General features: G+C 40.7%; 1 long non-coding RNA gene across 6 annotated transcripts in view; it reads left to right on the top strand.

Annotated features, from left to right (window-relative positions):
* Positions 1 to 61: 61 nt before the first annotated feature.
* LOC132378366 (uncharacterized) overlaps positions 62 to 19,595 on the top strand; it is a 175,658-nt gene continuing 156,124 nt past the window's right edge. For 2 of the 6 annotated variants that reach the window (XR_009507007.1, XR_009506998.1), the window contains exon 1: positions 62 to 197. This is a non-coding gene — a long non-coding RNA (uncharacterized LOC132378366). Of the gene's footprint in view, positions 198 to 233; positions 509 to 1,194; positions 1,241 to 15,035; positions 15,329 to 19,595 lie in introns of those variants that run through there. The other 4 variants (XR_009507003.1, XR_009506999.1, XR_009507005.1 and 1 more) reach the window with 4 other exon arrangements.

Below are 19,595 nucleotides of genomic sequence, written 5' to 3'. Positions count from 1 at the left end.
AGTCAGCCAATCGCACGCCAGTGTGTGGGTCTTCGCTTCACCAATTGCTGCCCAGGTTACGGAGCAATCCAATTCAACCGTTTGTGATCAGGATTGACCAATCAGCGTTGCCATCTATATGCGGCAGCAAATCAGCATTGGAGCAAAAGTCTGACGGACACGTTCTCTTAAAATGGCTGACAGAACGTGCTTCTGTGGTAAATAGTAATAACTGGAAGTTTTTTTGTGTGGGGGAAGAATGGGAAAGAAAATCATTGCTTACGATAAATTATATTGTTATACGTCATTAAAGGTTCTTTTTGAGTCGCAAACGTAAAATTGTAAAATGGCTCTCAACTGGAGGAGGAGCAGGAGACTTCTGGAACTGCTTTTGTGATACTTTAATGTGCTGCAAATTAGAAAGTGTTGCTGGATGTACATCTATAGTTAGACGTTGGGAAATATTCCCGAGGCGTTTTGAATTTAATCGACTTATTTCTCATCCCATTCACGTGTGTTAAGAGCCAAGGTGCGTTAAACAACTCTCGTGTTTGCCTCACCTGGCATCGCGTACCAGGTACTCAGCAAAACTCTTGGCCCACACATTTTTGAATTATACCCTTAAATGTTTCTCTAGTTTCAGACCCTAGAGATGCTGGCTGCCTGTCTATGGCTTTCATAATCTTATAAACTGATAACAGATCTCCTCTCGGCTTCACCAAATGCAGAGAAAAATCGCCCAGTTTTATCCAACCTTTCCTTAAACCACATTTGCACCCTCCCTAAAGTCCTCGCGTTCGTATAATAGGGTGACCTAAATTTAATACAGTACTTCAGGTGAAGTCTAACCAATAATTTCCTGACTCCTGAATTCAATGTCTCAATTTATTATGACAAACAATCATACATACCTTAATCATCCCTTCAACTACTTTCAGCCACTTTCGGGGAGCTGGACTGGGACCCCACAATCCCTCAGTACCATAACGCTGTTAAGGGTCTTGCTATTAACAGTGTAATGTCTCTGTACATTTGATCTCACAGTCTTCACATCTTGCCTCTTTCAATAACCTGGGATATACACCATCAGGCACTGTGGACATATCCATGCTCATATTCTTCAAGACACTACCTCCTTCTTTATCTCAAAATTCCCTAGCATATTAAAGTGCTCTGCACTGATCTTACTATCCTCATTATCTTTTTCCTTCGTAGATATAGAGGCAAGTTACTCACTTGAGACATCGGCATCTGAAAAATGGTAAGTGGTCCACGCTCACCATAGTCAACCCTGTTCCTCTAGATGTACATAAAGACTTCTTCTATAAATCCGACTTTTCATAGCAAGACTTTTCCCTGGGTCTCCAAATTCTCTCAAGTCTTTTTCTAGCTACTTTATAATTTTCTAGGGCTCTTTGATTTTAGCTTTCTAAACCTTACATATGCTTCCATTTCCTTCGTGACCAAATTACCATTTTTCTTACCATTCAAAGTTCCCTTACTTTTCCATCCTTGTCCTTCCTTCTCATTGGAATATGCCTGTACTGTACTCTGTGCAGATGGTCTTTAAACACCTTCCGCTTGTCAAATACGGATTTGCTCAATAACGCATACTTCCATTAACTCTCCCTAGTTCCTACCTAATACTCTCGTTATTGGCCTGGTCCCAATTTAATACTTTCCACGACACCCATTTATTCATTGCTATTTTAAAACACAAGGAACACACACAAAATGCTGGTGGAATGCAGCAGGCCAGGCAGCATTTATAGGAAGAAGCACAGTCAACGTTTCAGGCTGAGACCCTTCGTCAGGTTCTGAAAGGTCAATTACCTGGCCAGCTCATTTCGCAATAAAAACACAAAATGCTGGCAGAACTCAGCAGGCCAGACAGCATCTATGGGAGGAGGTAGTGAAAACATTTCAGGCCAAAACCCTTCATCAGGAATGAAGTAACATGGGATGGTCGAGGGGGGATAAGAAGTGGGGGAGAGGGATGAAGTAGAGAGCTGGGAAGTGATAGGCTGGAGGGAAATGGGCTAGGGGGAAGGTGGAGAATTATGGGACATAAAAGAGAAAGAAAGGTAGGGCTGGGGGGAGATTGTCTAAAATTATAGATAGGGATGGGGGTAAGGGGAGGTGGCAGAGGTATCAACGGAGGTCTGTGAGTTGAATGTTCATGCCAGCAGGTAGGAGGCTACCTAGGCAGGGGATAAGGTATTGCTCCATCGACCTGCATGTGGCCTCATATTGAGGGTAGAGGAAGCCATGGGCAGACATATCGGAGTGGGAGTGGTCTGTGGAATTGAAGTGTGTGGCCACAGGGAGATCCCTGTGGAGGACTGAGTGCCGGTGTTCAGCGAAATGGTCTCCCAGACTGCAGCAGGTCTCCCCAATGTATTATCAGGAGCACCGGATATAGTCTATCACCTCAGTTGACTCGCAGGTGAAGTGGTGCCTCACCTGAAAGGACTGTCTGGGGCCTAGGATGGTGGTGAGGGAAGAAGTATGGGGGCAGGTATAGCACTTATTCTGTTTGCAGGGAATGTTCCTGCCGGTATGAACATTCAACTCACAGACCTCCGTTGAATCTCCCCCCAGCCCTACCTTTCTTTCTCTTTTATTTCCCATAATTCTCCACCTTCCCCCTAGCCCATTTCCCTCCAGCATATCACTTCCCAACTGTCTACTTCATCCCTCCCCCCACTTCTTATCCCCCCCACCTCGACCACCCCATGTTTTGTCACTCCTGATGAAGGGTTTTGGCCCAAAATGTCATCACTACCTCCTCCCATAGATGCTCTCTGGCCTGCTGAGTTCTGCCAGCATTTTGTGTTTTTATTTATTTCCAGCATCTGCAGATTCACTCATGTTGTCATTTCTCAATACTATGTTCAATATGGGCCCTCCTCTAGTTGGACTATTTACATACTAATTTAAGAAACCTTCCTGGATGCAGCTAACAAATACTGCCTCTTGCGCTGAAGAGGTCCCAGTCTTTATTGGGCTTGTTGAAGTTGCCCACAACAGCAAACCTGGTGATTTTGTATCTTTCCCTAATCTGCTTGAAGATCTGTTGTTTCATATCCTGGTGGTTATGGAGTATCTAGTAAAGTCCCGTCAGAATGATTGCTCCTTTTTGTATTTTTGTGTTCTACTCATATAAGCTCATTGGACAGACCTTCCATTATTTCCCCTGTGGGGGCAGTTGTGATATTGTCTCTTATTAATAATGTAGAGCAATGTGGGGGGGGGGGGGGAGTGTGAAGTTTGGAGACAAGCAGAACACAAAGGGCCACCAGTGCTGGAGTTTGATCAGTCAAAGAGGTGAGAATTGGAACCATCAGAGGAAAGGCAATTGGAACTTGAACAAGAACCACAGAGAGGGTGAGGGAAATGAAATCTGTGTGTGGAATTCCTTATCTCTAGTGGTTAGATTGAACCAGATGTAGGAGGGAGGATGAATGTGGGTAAAAGGGGATGGGGGAGGGGTTGTTGAGGGAAAGGGGCAAAAATGAGATGACTAGTAGAGAATCAGAGAGGGAGGGGGAAGGGAAATGGAGCTATTATGTATGGACTTCCAGTAGATTACATTGGAGATAGAATGTATCAATATGGAGGGGGTTCGGATTTTTTTTTGTTTTGTGAAACAACAGAGGCAATTGAATCAACACACACAAAATGCTGCAGGAACTCAGCAGTATCTATGGAAAAGAGTTAACAGTCGACGTTTTAGGCCTAGACCCTTCATCAGGATGGGTTTAATCGAAGTCCTTAAGCTCATATCCTATGTGAAAAAGGAGAAGGCTTGCAGTGGAGAGAAGCTGCACTTACTTTGTATTTTTGTATGATGCTGAGCAAATTTTCCAGAGGAGAGGAAAGCCTCAAATCTTTATGCAGTTTGGTTAATCCAGTTGACTGTCATACCAAAGAAGGCCTGTGTCATTTGGTCTTGAGGCGGAGGGTTTAAGGAGCAGGGACCTGATAGGGGAGGAAGCTCATCGCTTCTAAATGAGGTTAACACATTCTATGCACCTTTTTGAATAGAACAGAATGAAATGTCATCACATACTCCGACAGCCTCCAGTACACCTGAACCCATGGTCACTGTTGCAGATGTAAGGTCAGTCTTCTGGAGAGTGAACCTGCAGAAGGCATCTAGCTGGGCTTGTATTCCTGGCTGTGTCCTCAGTTCCTGTGCAGATCAGCTGGTGGGCTATTTACAGATATTTTCAATCTTTGCCTGCTTCAATCTGGGGTTCCCACCTGCTTTAAGAAGACCACTTGTTGCTTTGGTACCAGCTAACCTACCTTAATGACTACAGCCCAGTCACTCTGGCAGTGCTTTGAGAGGCTGGTCATTGCATGCATTAATTCCAGCCTCCCAAACAACCTCAACCCACTGCAGTTTGCCGACTGCCAAAGCAGGTCTACATCAGGCGCCATTTCTATGGCTCTACAATGATCTCCAGAGCATCTGGAGACTATTGTTTACAGATTACAGCTCCATTTTCAATACTATAGTTCAAAGTAAACTCATTTTGAAACTCCTAGACCTGGAGCTCAACAACTCCCTTTGCAACTAGACCCTTGATTTCTGGACCAACAGACCACAATCAATAAGGAAAGGCAGCAAAATTTCCACCCTATTTATGCTTAATACAGATGCCACGCAAGGCTGAATCTTCACCCTCCTACTCTACTCCCTAAACACACATAACTGCATGGCCAGATTCTGCTCCAACCCCTCTGTAAGTTTGCAGGTGATACCACTGCCCATCTCCAGATCTCTGGGCACTGGAGACCGATGGATCGAAGGTCGGTGTCCTAACTGGTGTGTCATGAGTGCTGAAAGATCTTTGCTGGTGTGCCCAGCGACCTGAGATGTTTGGGCACAGAGCTCAGAAAAAGCAACGCAACGGACTTTTAATATTGTAAACCAGTGAGTTATTTGTTATGTCACCCCTCTTGCTGTGAAACGGAGAGATCTCTTTCTCCCTTATTAGGGAGAGAGAGAACCTGTGGTATGTTGAATACTGGGTGAAATGTGAAGTCTTTGGAGTGCTGCAGGTCCATGTCTCTGCTGTTGCTTTGCTCACGCTTGAGTGCTCAGTAGCGGGAACCAATGTTTTTTTTTGCCGGTTGAGGAAGGATAGTTGCTTGCTGCCACTTACGCGTGGGGGGGGGGGGAGCTGAAGGGGGACTTTGGGGTTCTAACATTTAACTGTCATTCATTCTTTGGGGCACTCTGTTTTCATGGATGGTTGTGAAGAAAAAGCATTTCAGGATGTATATTGTATACATTTCTCTGACATTAAATGTACCTTTGAAACCATAGACAATATCACCAATGCTGATGAGTCAGAGTATAGGAAGAAGAGAAAGAGCCTAGTAACATAGTGTAATGACAACAAAGTTTCCCTCAATGTCAGCAAACTGAAAAGTTGGTCATTGACTTCAGGCAGAGGAGTGGAGCACATTCTCCTGTTGACATCAATTGTGCTAAGGTTGAGAGCTTTAAATTCATAGGAATGAGCATCCTGCCTTGATCCAATCACAAGAACATAAGACAGGAGCAGAATTAGGCCATACTGGCCACCATGGTTAAGAAAGTTCAACACCTCTACTTCTTCAGGAGAGTAATGAAATTTAGGATGTCCCCTCTGTTCCTCACTAATTTTTATTAATGCATCGCAGAAAGCATCCTATCTGGATGCATCATGGCTCTAAATACTTCTGTGTTACAATTTTCAGTGGATGTGTTCCGGTTCCAGCATGTAAGAAAGCATGGCAGCACCTCTACTTTCTTAAAAGTTGGCAAAGATTTGGCACATCATTTAGAACTTTAACAAATTTCTATAGATGTGTGGTGGGGAGTACCTTGTCTGGTTGCGTCATGACCTGGTACGGAAACACCGATGCCTTGGTACAGGAGGTCCTGAAAACAGACTACAGGAAGCTAGGAGAGAAGCTGAGAAGCAGGACCTCAAAGGTGGTAATCTCAAGAGTATAGGAATAGACTGAGGTGGAGGATAAATGCGTGGTGGAGGGATTGGAACAGGGGGCAGGGATTCAGATTTCTGTATCATTGGGACCTCTTTTGGGGCAGGCGTGACCTATACAAAAATGATGGGTTGCATTTGAATCCGAGGGGGCCAATATTCTGGCAGGGCGATTTGCTAAGGCTGTTGGGGAGAGCTTAAACTAGAATTGCTGGGGGCTGGGAACTGAACTGAAGAGATGGAGGAAGAGGTGGTTGGGTGACAAATAGAGAAAGATTGTAGGCAGTGTGAGAGGGAGGGTAGGCAGGTGATAGAGAAAGGACGCACTCAGACCGATGGTTTGAAATATGTCTGTTTTAATACAAGGAATATCATGAACGAAGTGGATTAGCTTTGAGTGTGGATCAGTACTTGAGCTATGATGTTGTGGCCATTATAGAGACTTGGATGGCTCAGAGGCAGGAATGGCTACTTAGAGTACCAGGCTTTAGACATTTCAGAAAGGACAGGGAGAGAGGTAAAAGAGGGGGCGTGGCACTGCTGAGCAGAGATAGTGTCATGGCTGCAGAAAAGGAGGAAGTCATGGAGGGATTGTCTACTGAGTCTCTATGGGTGGAAGTTAGAAACAGGAAGGGGTCAATAACTCTACTGGGTGTTTTTTACAGATCACCCAATAGTAACAGGGACATTGAGGAGAAGATAGGGAGACAGATTCTGGAATGGTGCAGTAATAACAGGGTTGTCGTGGTGGAAGATTTTAATTTCCCCAATATTGATTGGCATCTCCCTAGAGCAAGGGGTTTAGATGGTGTGGAGTTTGTTAGGTGTGTTCAGGAAAGTTTCCTGACAAAGTATGTAGATAAGCCTACAAGAGGAGAGGCTGTACTTGATCTGGTGTTGGGAAATGAACCTGGTCAGGTGTCAGGTGTCACAGTGAGAGAGCATTTTGGAGATAGTGATCACAATTCTATCTCCTTTACCATAGCATTGAAGAGGGATAGGAACAGACAAGTTAGGAAAGTGATTAGTTGGAGTAAGGGGAAATATGAAGCTATCAGGCAGGAACTTGGAAGTATAAATTGGGAGCAGATGTCCTCAGGGAAATGTATGACAGAAATGTGGCAAATGTTCAGGGGATATTCTGTACAGATACGTTCCAGTGAGACGGAAAGAATGGCAATGTACAGGAACCATGGTGTACAAAGGCTGTTGAAAATCTAGTCAAGAAGAAAAGAAAAGCATACGAAAGGTTCAAAAAACTAGGTAATGATAGAGATCTAGAAAATTATAAGCCCAGCAGGAAGGAGCTTAAGAATGAAATCAGGAGAGCCAGAAGGGGCCATGAGAAGGCCTTGGCGAGCAGGATTAAGGAAAACACCAAGGCATTCTACAAGTATGTGAAGAGCAAGAGGATAAGACATGAGAGGATAGGACCAATCAAATGTGACAGTGGAAAAGTGTGTGTGGAACCAGAGGAAATAGCAGAGGTACATAATGAATACCTTGCTTCAGTATTCTCTGCGGAAAAGGACCTTGGCAATTGTAAGGATGACTTACAGCAGACTGAAAAGCTTGAGCATGTGGATATTAAGGAAGAGGATATGCTGGAGCTTTTGGAAAGCATCAATTTGGATAATTCACTGGAGGAGATACACTGCAGGCTACTGTGGGAGGCGAGGGAAGAGATTGCTGAGCATCTGGCAATGATCTTTGCATCATCAAAGGGGTAGGGAGAGGTTCCAGAGGATTGGAGGGTTGCAGATATTGTTCCCTTATTCAAGATAGGGAGTAGAGATAGCCCAAGGAATTATAGACCAGTGAGTCTTACTTCAGTGCTTAGTCGGCATGGCTTCGTCTAAGGCAAGTTGTGCCTTATGAGCCCAATTGAATTTTCTGAGGAGGTGAATAAACACATTGATGGAGGTAGAGCAGTAGATTTAGTGTACATGAATTTCAGCAAGGTATTTGATAAGGTACCCCATGCAAAGCTTATTGGGAAAGTAAGGAGGCATGGGATCCAAGGGGACCCTGCTTCGTGGATCCAGAACTGGCTTGCCCACAGATGGCAAAGAGTGGTTGTAGACAGGTCATATTCTGCATGGAGGTTGATGACCAGTGGTGTGTCTCAGGGATCTGTTCTGGGACCCCTTCTCTTTGTGATTTTTATAAATGACCTGGATGAGGAAGTGGAGGGGTGGGTTAGTAAATTGGCTGATGACACAAAGGTTGGGATTATGGTGGATAGTGTGGAGGACTGTCAGAGGTTACAGCGGGACATCAATAGGATGCAAAACTGGGCTGAGAACTGGCAGACGGAGTTCAACCCAGGTAAGTGTGAAGTGGTTCATTTTGGTAGGTCAAATATGATGGCAGAATGTAGTATTAATGGTAAGACTCCTGGCATTGTGGAGGATCAGTGGGATCCTGGGTTCCAAGTCCATAGGACACTCGGAGCTTCTGCACTGGTTGACTGTGTGATTAAGAAGGCATACGATGTATTGGCCTTTATCAACTGTGGGATTGAGTTCAAGAGTGGAGAGGTAATGTCACGGCTAAATAGGACCCTGGTCGGACCCCACTTGGAGGACTGTGCCCAGTTCTGGTTACCTCTCTACAGGAAGGATGTGGAAACCATAGAAAGGGTGAAGAGGAGATTTACAAGGATGTTACCTGGATTGGGGAGCATACCTTATGAGAACAGGTTGCATAAACTTGGTATTTTCTCCTTGGTGTGACAGAGGATGAGAGGTGTCCTGACAGAGGTCTATAAGATGAAGAGAGGCATTGATTGTGTGGGTAGTCAGAGACTTTTTCCCAGGGCTGAAATGGTTAACAGGATAGGGCACAGTTTTAAGGTGCTTGGAAGGAGGTACAGAGGAGACATCAAGTATAGGTTTTTTTCACGCAGAGAGTGGTGGGTACGTGGAATGGGCTGCCGGTGATGGTGGTGGAGGCAGCGTCTACCTATCCAGCGTCTTTTAAGAGACTCCTGGATAGGTACATGGAGCTTAGAAAAAAAGAGGACTACAGGTAACCCCAGGTAATTTCTGAAGTAAATACATGTTTGGCACAGCATTGTGGGGCAAAAGGCCTTTATTGTGCTATAGGTTTTCTATGTTTTTAGAAAAGCCTACAAAAAGTAGTGGATATGGCCTAGTCCATCACAGGTAAAGCTTTCCCCACCATTGAGCATATCTACACAGAGCGCTATCGCAGAAAAGCTGTGTCCATCATCAAGGCACCCTTCAACCAGGCTATGCTCTCTTCTCACCACTGCCATCAGGAGGGTGGTACAGGAACCTCAGGACTTGCATCACCAGGTTCAGGAGCAGTTATAACCCTGCAAACATGGCTCTTCAACCAGAGGGGATAACTTCACTCACTGATCACTGAACTGTTCTCACTTCCCTTTTTGTTATTTTGAATCACATATTAATTATGAACTAATTTTCAAAGACTCTTTATCTTATGTTCTCAATACTCATTGCTTATTTGTTTTTACTGTTAATATTTTTCTCTTTGTATTTACACACATGAGATAAAAGGTAAACTATTGCCAAGGGGCTGAGGTGTCACAATTGTAGAAGGCAAGGGGAGTCACAGAAAGTATTCTATGTATGGGAAGCAGTGTGTGCAATGTGGACTTGAAAATTGCAAGTGGACAATGCAGATTGAAGATTGCAATGTGGACAATGCAGATTGAAGATAAGATCAAAGGTCCATGGAATTGACAAGATAAACCGTACAGGATATGATAATGGGTCAAATTGAGGACACAATGTACTGTTGTGAATGGAGGAAAACTTTGTGAAAAGAGTATCTGTCAGATACATCCACCGCAAGATATCAGTGCATGGTAAGGTGGTCACAGATTTGATAAAACAGATGTAAGTGTATTGGAAAGGAAGGAGTGGAAGCCAGAATAAAAAGGGAGGATGGGAGAATACAAGCTGGCAAGTGACAGATGAGTCGTGTTGAGGGGGAAGGTAGGTACATCTATAACTTGGGCCAGAGAAAGGGAAATGAGAGAGAGAAAACAAAAAAAAAATAAACATTGTTTAACCCAGTTCATGAACTGAAATTGATAAAGAATGGATACGATCTCATAGCTATCTGCAAAGTGACCAATACTGGGAATTGGATTTCCAGGCTAGTTGACTAATCAGGTATAATAAAACAAATCTGAAACTTTAAAAAAGCCTGTTTTAGTTACATACACTTTGAAACTTTTGCATTGATTTGAAGATTCTTTCTGATTCACTGATGTTATTCAATAAAGGAAATCTGTCATCCTAAGGTTTCTGATTATTTTCTTCTTATCAGATTCCAGCACTGGTAGTCTTTGTGTTCCTGCTTATCACTCTCCTAGCTGTCTCCAACTACACTCCGACTACCTTCCCTCTCCATTTTCCGTTTTGATGCAGAATCAGAAATGTTGAGATTCCTTTCTCTCCTCAGATTCAAAGCACATTTATTATCAAGGAATGTATAAATTCTACACCTTGAAATTTGTCTGCTTCAGGCAGCCACAAAGCAAGAAACTCAAATAACCAAATGAAAAAAAAATACACTGTGCAGAAAAAGAGTCAGAAAAAACACACACATTATGCAAACAATAGAAGCAACAGCACTCTGAACTAGACGGAGCCCCCAGATCTGCTCCTGGAGCCGCCAGGGTAGGCCCTAGCCTTGGTCCCAGTTCATCACCAATTCAGTGGGACAAAAACGCACAACAGCCTCGGTGCTGTGGAGAGAGCAGGTGAAAATAACCTGACATTTGCAGGAGAGCCAGCGAAATCAACCCAACCTTTAATTCTGATCCTGACATTGAGGCTTTCAGTTTATCTGGGCTGACATTTAAATTTTCCAAGCACTGCGTAGTGCCATGCTCCAGAACCCGGATGCTAGCATGGCGCCATGCTTGGGCCATCCAGCCCGAAGCCGTCCTTGATCTCACTAAATCGACTCAGCACTTGGAGCGATCCAACCTCGCACCAGGGTTAGGTGGACGGGTATCAAAACTCTTTCACATCGAAACCTCTCCAAATCACTCAGTCCTTCTCCAGTAGAAAACAAACTCTGTCTGTGACCCTGGTTCAAACACGTTGCATCTCACAATGCCCCAGCATGGCTCATCCCCCAGACCAGCCTCGCCTCTGCCTGCCTCCTCACTATCCGCGGTGATAGTTCAGCACAGTTTGTTTCAGAAAAATGCTACAAGTAATGTTTTTAGTGAAATCTCTTATTGTACAATCTACCACCAAGCTCTCTCACATCTTCAGTAGCACCATCTAAAACTGGATCCCTCTCAAACTGCCTTTGGCAAGTTTTTTGTTGCCCTGTTATTCTCATCTATTCAGCTGACTTAGAATTATAGAGTAATATAGGATTGAAGCTGGCCCCCCAGCCCAGCTCATCCATGCCATTATGGTGCCCTCCATGCTAGTCCCACTTGTCCATATTTGGCCAATCTATATACTACTGAAACTCTCATGCTCTGTTTGTGACCTTCAATTAGCGCAAACGGTGCATTACAGCGGCACTATTTTTGGCTAAATCGACTTAAGGTGTGCTAACTTACAGAATGCAGGCAAAGTTCAGCGTTATATATTCGTATAAAATTGCTCACTTGCCAAAATCAACAGCCCCACTTTCACCCGGGAGCCAAAGTCAGCCATGATGGAAACAGCGACGTGACACCATGATGCATGCGCATGGCCATCCTCAGAAGCGACTCATGATGCTCACAGCAGTGACACCAACCGGAGCAAAAGGGCAGGGCAGCTCTACTTCAGCCATCACATACTGCTGATCACCATCAGCACGTGCAGGATTGTGATAGATCTAACTGCCACCCATCAATAAGAGATAATTAAATCTTATTGTAATGACGTACTTTGAAATACCCATCAAACCCTTTGCTACAGTCAAAGGACAGTGTCCATTTAGGAGAGCGCCAACCACATCATCAAGAATAATCAGCATCCTGGAGGCTTTAGTGTTACTGCTTCACATCTTCTATCCAGCATTAGGGTAAAAAAATATGGTCAGTCTAATTATGCCACGTGGAAAGAGAAGGGGGACATTATGGGTCAGGAGATGATGCCAAACGTCGTCGGGAAGCAGCAAGGAGAGGGAGAGAACAAGAATCGGATGAGGCCAGGGCCATACGACTCCAGGATCAAAGAGTCAGGACAAAAAAGATGAGAGAAGAAGAGACAGAGGAGGAGAGGCAGGCGCGTCTCCAGAATGACAGCAAGAGGCACAGAAGGAGGAGGGAGGAAGAGACAAAAGAGATGAGAAATGCACATCTCCAGGATCAGAGACAACCAACAAACAGCAGAAGAGATGAAGAGACAAGGGATGAAAGGGCTGCACATCTCCAGAATGACAATGAGAGACACAAAGGTGGCAGATCAACCAGAAATGATGACATCAAAAGTGTCCTTCATTAAACAAGGAGGAGCTATATTTGCCTTGCTACGCGTCCTTCTTCTTTAATAAACAGAGGAGTTTTAATAAACCTGGGCCTCTGTACTTCTCTGTGATTGGATCCTTGACTTCCTAACCGGAAGACCAGTCTGTGCAGATTGGTGATAACATATCCTCCTCGCTGACGATCAACATTGGCACACCTCAGGGGTGTGTGCTTAGCCCACTGCTCAACTCTGTATACATATGTCTTTGTGGCTAGAAATAGCTCAAATACCATCTACAAATTTGCTGACGATACAACCATTGTTGGTAGAATCTCAGGTGGTGATGAGAGGACGTACAGGAGTGAGATATGCCAACTAGTGGAATGGTGCCGCAGCAACAACCTGGCACTCAACGTCAGTAAGACGAAAGAGCTGATTGTGGTCTTCAGGAAGGGTAAGACAAAGGAGCACATACCAATCTTCATAGAGCGATCAGAAGTGGAGAAAGTGAGCAGCTTCAAGTTCCTGGGTGTCAAGATCTCTGATCCCAACATATCGATGTAGTCATAAAGAAGGCAAGACAGCAGTTATGCTTTATTAGGAGTTTGAAGAGATTTGGCATGTCAACAAATACACTTGAAAACTTCTATAGTTGTACCGTGGAGAGCATTCTGACAGGCTGCATCACTGGCTGGTATGGAGAGACTACTGCACAGGACTGAAAGAAGCTACAGAAGGTTGTAAATCTAGTTAGCTCCATCTTGGACACTAGCCTACAAAGTATCCAGGACATCTTTAGGGAGCGGTGTCTCAGAAAGGCAGTGTCCATTATTAAAGACCTCCAGCACTCAGGGCATGTCCTTTTCTCACTGTTACCATCAGGTAGGAGATACAGAAGCCTGAAGGCACACACTCAGCAATTCAGGAACAGCTTCTTCCCCTCTGCCATCTGATTCCTAAATGCACATTGAAGCTCGAGACACCACCTCACTTTTTTCTAAATATACAGTATTTCTGTTTTTGCACATTTAAAAAAATCTATTCAATATACATAATTGATTTATTTATTTATTCTTATGTTTTATTTTATTTATTTTTCTCTCTCTGCTAGATTATGTATTACATTAAACTGCTGCTGCTAAGTTAACAAATTTCACGTCACATGCCAGTGATAATAAACCTGATTCTGATTCCTGTATCTCAGAATCCTCTCCAGTAACTCGTCAACCTGTAATTCCCAAGCTTGTCTTTGTTGCTCTTTTAAATAACAGTACATTAGCTACCCTCAGTCTTCTAGAACATTGCCTGTGAGTAAAGATGAAGCAAGTATCTCTATAAGGGTCTCTGCAATTTCGTCTCTAGCTACTCACAAGATCTGAGGTTGTTCTGACACATGTCTTGGAGGTTTCTCTACATTAATGTGCTTTAAGGCAATCTCCTTGGTAACTGATATGCAGTTCAAGATGTTATCACTCATTTCCCTCATTTCATTTGCATCCATCATTTTCTCAATAGTAAAATCTGGTGAGAAATATTTGTTAAAAATTTTGCCCATCTCCTGTGGCTCCACACATGCTGATCTTTAAGAGTCCCCAGCCACCACTTTACTCTTAATATAACTGAAGAATCTCTTGGAACTTGCCTTCCTGTCAGATCCATTTCTTAACCTGACTTCCCTCTTCCATGCACTCTCACACTTCTTACAAAAATCAAGGGTTTCACCTATTCCTGATTGCCTAACCCCAAAGACTCTGTATGAATTGTTTAATTGGTGTATTATGTGCAAAATTTTATGAGGTCAAAGCCAATGAATTAAAGGCATGATGTTATGATTATAACTAACCATGCAACCTAATTCTTTTGGAGTATAACTTACCCGTTAAACATACAAGGCTTGTAGGTTTCAGAAACATTTATTGAAATATTGCAATAAACAATGGTGACTTTCAGTCCTTTAATTCTCCCATCTTTGCAAGGATTGAGCAGATGTCATGACGTGCAAATTGCAGCTGTCCATAACACTAAATGTTGCGAAGCTAATGTATCAGTTTCCATTAATTCTAGAAGTCAGTATTTAATTCTGGAAAGGAGATGAACTGTTTGCTGCTAAAAACAACTCTATAAAGCCAAAACTATGAAAATTAATCATTGGAACTACAATGCTTCAGATATTTATGATTTTGCCCATTAATTTTTCTTGTGAATTTTATTGTAAGATTTCTGTATAATAAAGTGAGTGGCCACTGTGTCAAAGAACTATATAGAAGATAGTTTCTATTTGTAGATGGAGTGTTATTTATTGTCTAGTGGAGTGAATGGTCTTCAAAGATTCAAAGTACATTTATATTCTAAATATATATAAATTATACAACCTTTTGATTTGTCTGCTTACAGACAGCCTCAAAGCAAGAAACCCAATAGAACACAATTTGAAAAAATAAAGACCGGAGATTTCCTGGTGGTGGCTGATAGAGTAACAGCTATCTCCCATTGCTCTAACTCTAATTATCTTACTATTTCCACCCTGTCTTGAAACTTCCTTTTTAAGTGTGATATTTTTTCATTATGGCTACATCAAGGGGTGGCAGAGGTACTAGAAAGGATGATCCCCCTGCTTGTTTGGATTCTATTATAGATTTGTTGCAAAGTTATACATGAGAAGCCTCTGAGAAGTTTCAACAATTCGGTTCTGAATTTAAACAAATAGATGGTAAATTGGATTCTATTCAGCAAACTCTTAATGAACACGATAAATGTATAAAAAATAATGAAGCAATGCTGTGGTCTCTGGAAATGGAAGTGGATGAACTGCAAAAGCTTTGTGAAAAGCAAAGTCCAATGAAAAATTAAGACAGAAGATTATCAACATAGAAAATAGAAGTGGAAGGAACAACCTACGGGTTCTGGGTCTTGAAGAATTAATCAAAGGTAATCATCCTATAGATTTCTTTGCAAACTTTGTGCAAGAATTATTTCCAGAAACTTTGGCACCTTTGCCTATGATTGATCGAGTTCACAGTTCTCCCATGTTTAGACCTCGTAACAGAGATAGACCAAGATTGGTAATAATTTGTTTTCATGAATTTAAAACAAAGGAACTGTTAATATGCAAATCTCGTCGAAGAGGCATGATTGAAGATTAGAATTGTTGAAGATTACTCACCTGATGTTATGCAGGAACGTGCTAAGTTCAAAGAAGTTATGTCCGAGTTTTTTAACAAGGGTTTCAAACCCTCCCTTTGCTATCTAGCTCGTCTCAGAATCACACTTAAAAATGTTTCTTTCGAATGGTTTTGTTCAACTGCTGAGGCACAAAGGTTTTTAAAATCTGAAGGCTAGCTGTTTAGTTTGTCCTTACATGAAGACACAAGATTAAATGAGAAACTTTTAATTCGTTAATCACGTCAAAGGGGCATGATTCGTTATAGTGTGGAATATTAGATTCTTGAAGACTATTCACTTGAGGTTATGCAGGAATGCGCTAAGTTTAAGCAAGCTTTGTTGGAATTTTTTAACAAGGGTTTTAACCCGTCCCTTGGCTGCCCAGTTTGACTGAGAATCTCATTAACGATGCACCCTTTGAATGGTTTCATTTGAATGCTGAAGCATAAAGATTTTTTATGAAGATATAAGATTAAATGTTTAATGTCTTTCTGTATGAATAATGGTATCTTTTACTTTTGGTAAACCTTTATAACTAATTTCCTTTTGTATTTTTCAATACTGTATTTTTGATATACAAGAATTGAATTTCTTGTCTAGATATTGTTTTGTCTAGGTTGAAGTATAAACAACCTTGAAACTAATTGGAGCAATCATCAGGTTTTTTGCGGGTTTGTCTGTAGTTGTAGATGCCGGCTTTCTATTGGTCAGATTTCCTTCTTTGGGAGGTGGGCGGGGGGGGATTTTTTTTTCTCAAAAGCTGTTTTTGAATTTTTTTTAGCCAACTTGTTGCTTGGTTACCATTTCTCAAGGTTTATGGATTGATTTTAACTTACATTTTAACCCTTCCTTTAAATAATACTAAAAATGGACCAAGCTATTAATTTACTCAGTTTTAACGTGAAAGGGTTAAATCACCCTGTTAAACATAATAAGATTTTTGTTTATATTAGGAAATTTAAGGTCCCTATTACTTTCTTACAAGAAACTCACATACACAAATGTGATAATCTATGTTTTTTTAGCCGTTGGATTGGACTTTGTTATCATTTGTCTTTTCAGGCTAAATCTAGAGGAGTTTCGACTCTTATAGATAATACACTTTCCTTCGTCCAACATAAAGTAGTGTCTGATACTAATGGACATTTTGTTATAGTTTCAGGAAAACTAGATAAATTAATAGTACTTGCCAATGGGTATACCCCAAATGTAGATGATCCAGGATTCTTTGAGCATTTTTTTTGGTTTTTATCAGATCTGAGTCTTTATTCTTTGGTGATGGGAGGAGATTTTAACTGCTGGCTGGACCCAATTTTAGACTGCTCATCTTCTAAACCAACGTCTCTTAATAAATCAGCTTTGTTTATTCAATCTTTTTTATTGAAATGTGGTATTTTTGATGCTTGGCATTTCTTACATCCTTTCGATGGTGGGGTGGGGTACTCGTTTTTTTCTCATGTTCATCATACATATTCCTGGATTGATTACTTTTTTCATCAGTTCGTTCCTGTAAATATAAAGAGATTCCTGTTTCAGATCATGCTCCTGTATTTCTATTTTTGAATCTCCCTGGTCTTCCTCGAACAAACAGAATTTGGCATTTTAATACAACTTTGTTATCTGATAAGGAATTTTTAAAATTTCTAGAGAGGCATATTATTTTGTTTTTTGAAGAGAATAAAAAGGAAGAGACTTCTAATCTTGTTGTATGGGACACTTTCAAGGCCTATATTAGAGGACAAATTATTTCTTATACTGCGAGTGTTAAGAATAAAGCTAATAAGGAAAGAATTGAATTAGACAATCAATTGAAACAATTAGATCAAAAATATGCTATAGCTCCAGATCCTGTTTTATATAAAAGATGTGCTAAATACAATCTTCTGTTAATGTATCCAATTCAAACTCAATTTCTTAAAGATAAAACTCAATTTTACGTTCATGGAGATAAATCAGGCAAAGTATTGGCCAACCATTTAAAAACTTATGTAGTTAAAATTAAAGAAATTTGCAAAACTAATGGTGATAGGACAACTGATCACTCTGAAATAAATGATACCTTTAGAGAATTCTATTCTAAACTTTATAGTTCTGATTCCCCTATAAAGATAATACTGTAATGAATAATTTTCTAGATCAATTAAGTATCCCTGCACTTTATGCAGATAAATGTAAACAGATGGATCAACCCATTTCTTATGAGGAAATTGCCGAGGCTATACATTCATTACACTCGGGGTAGGCTCCGGGTCCAGATGGATTTTCTGGAGAATTTTATAAAGCTTTTTCTTCATTAATTATACCACAGTTACACTTAGTCTTTTTAGATTGTTTCAAATTGGGTAGCTTGCCTCAATCTTTCTTTGAAGCCTCTATTTTGCTTATCCTAAAGAAGAACAAGGACCCAACTGAATGCTCTTCATATAGACCAATTTCATTACTCAATGTTAATACTAAAATCCTTTCTAAAGTTCTGGCTCATAGGATTGAATTATTGGCTTGTATTATTTCTGATGATCAGACTGGATTTATTAAACACCAACATTCCCATTTTAATATACGCCATATATTAAATGTTATTTACTCTCCCTCCTAGGAGATATCGGAATGTGTGATATCTGTAGTTTCTGAAAAGGCCTTCAATCGGGTTGAATGGAATTATTTATTTAAAACCTTAGAAAAATGTAATTTTGGACCAGATTTTATTCAATGGATTAAATTACTTTACCTATCTCCTTCTGCTTGGGTTGTTACTAGTTTTCAAAATTCCAAACCATTTAAACTTCATTGCAGAACTAGACAAGGCTGTCTGTTGAGCCCTTTGCTCTTTGATCTAGCTTTAGAACCTCTTGCTATTGCTTTTCGAGAACCTAATGATATTTGTGGTATTTTAAGGAGAGGTATTACTCACAAAATTTCACTTTACACTGATGATATATTGCTGTTTATCTCTAATGTTGAGACCTCGTTACATTGTGTACTTTCTTTACTCTCCCGTTTTAGCCAGTTTTCTGGATATAAATTGAACCTACGCAAGAGTGAATTATTTCCTTTAAATCATTTGGTATCAATTAATACTAATCTTCCTTTTAAAGTTGTAAGGGATCAATTTACTTATTTGGGTGTAACACTCACTAAGAATTGCATATACCTGTTTAAAGAAAACTTCCTTACTTTATTTAATCATGTAAAAAGGATATCATTAAATTGGTCACCTCTGTCAATATCTTTGATTGGACAAATTCATTCTATTAAAATGAATATTCTACCTAAATTTATATATCTTTTTCAGGCTTTACCTGTTTTTATTCCTAAATCTTATTCTGACTGTGTTGATTCTATTTTATACTCTTATATATGGAAAAATAAACATCCTGGTTTAAATACAGTTCATCTTCAAAAATCTAATAAGTCTGGAGGTTTAGCCTTACCTAATTTTAGGTTTTATTACTGAGCAGTTAATATACAATATCTTACATTTTGGCTATATTATATTAATCATGTACATTGTCCGGTATGGGTGTCTTTAGAAGCTAACTCTGTTAATAACTTTTCTACTATTTCTCTTCTTGGATCCTCACTTCCTTTATCTGTAAGCAAACTAACTGATAATTTAATAGTTAAGCATCTCTGTGGATCTGGATACAATTTAGAAAATACTTTGGTTTATTGATATTATGCCTTTCAAGTCCCATTTATTCTAAACTTTTTTTAAACCCTCCATGACTGATTTAGTTTTTAAAGAACGGGACAGGTTGGGTATTAAATGTTTTTGGGATCTGTTTGTTGGAGGAAACCTTTTTTCATATGAGCTATTGCCAGCTAAATATAGCTTACCCAAAACTCACTTTTTTTTAGATATTTACAAATCAGAGACTTTTTAAGATCTCAATTATATACATTTCCTATAAGCTCAGATAAGAACTTACTGGATGCAATTTTTAGTTTGACACCTTTTCATAATGGTTCAATATCTAATATTTATGGTATGTTACTGGAGATGAGAAATGTTTCTTTAGACAAAATTAAGAAT

This window comes from Hypanus sabinus, chromosome 2, assembly GCF_030144855.1.
Source record: "Hypanus sabinus isolate sHypSab1 chromosome 2, sHypSab1.hap1, whole genome shotgun sequence".
Lineage (NCBI taxonomy): Eukaryota > Metazoa > Chordata > Chondrichthyes > Myliobatiformes > Dasyatidae > Hypanus > Hypanus sabinus.
Note: the sequence above shows the minus strand (reverse complement) of the source record. Positions and strands in the feature narration are given on the sequence as shown.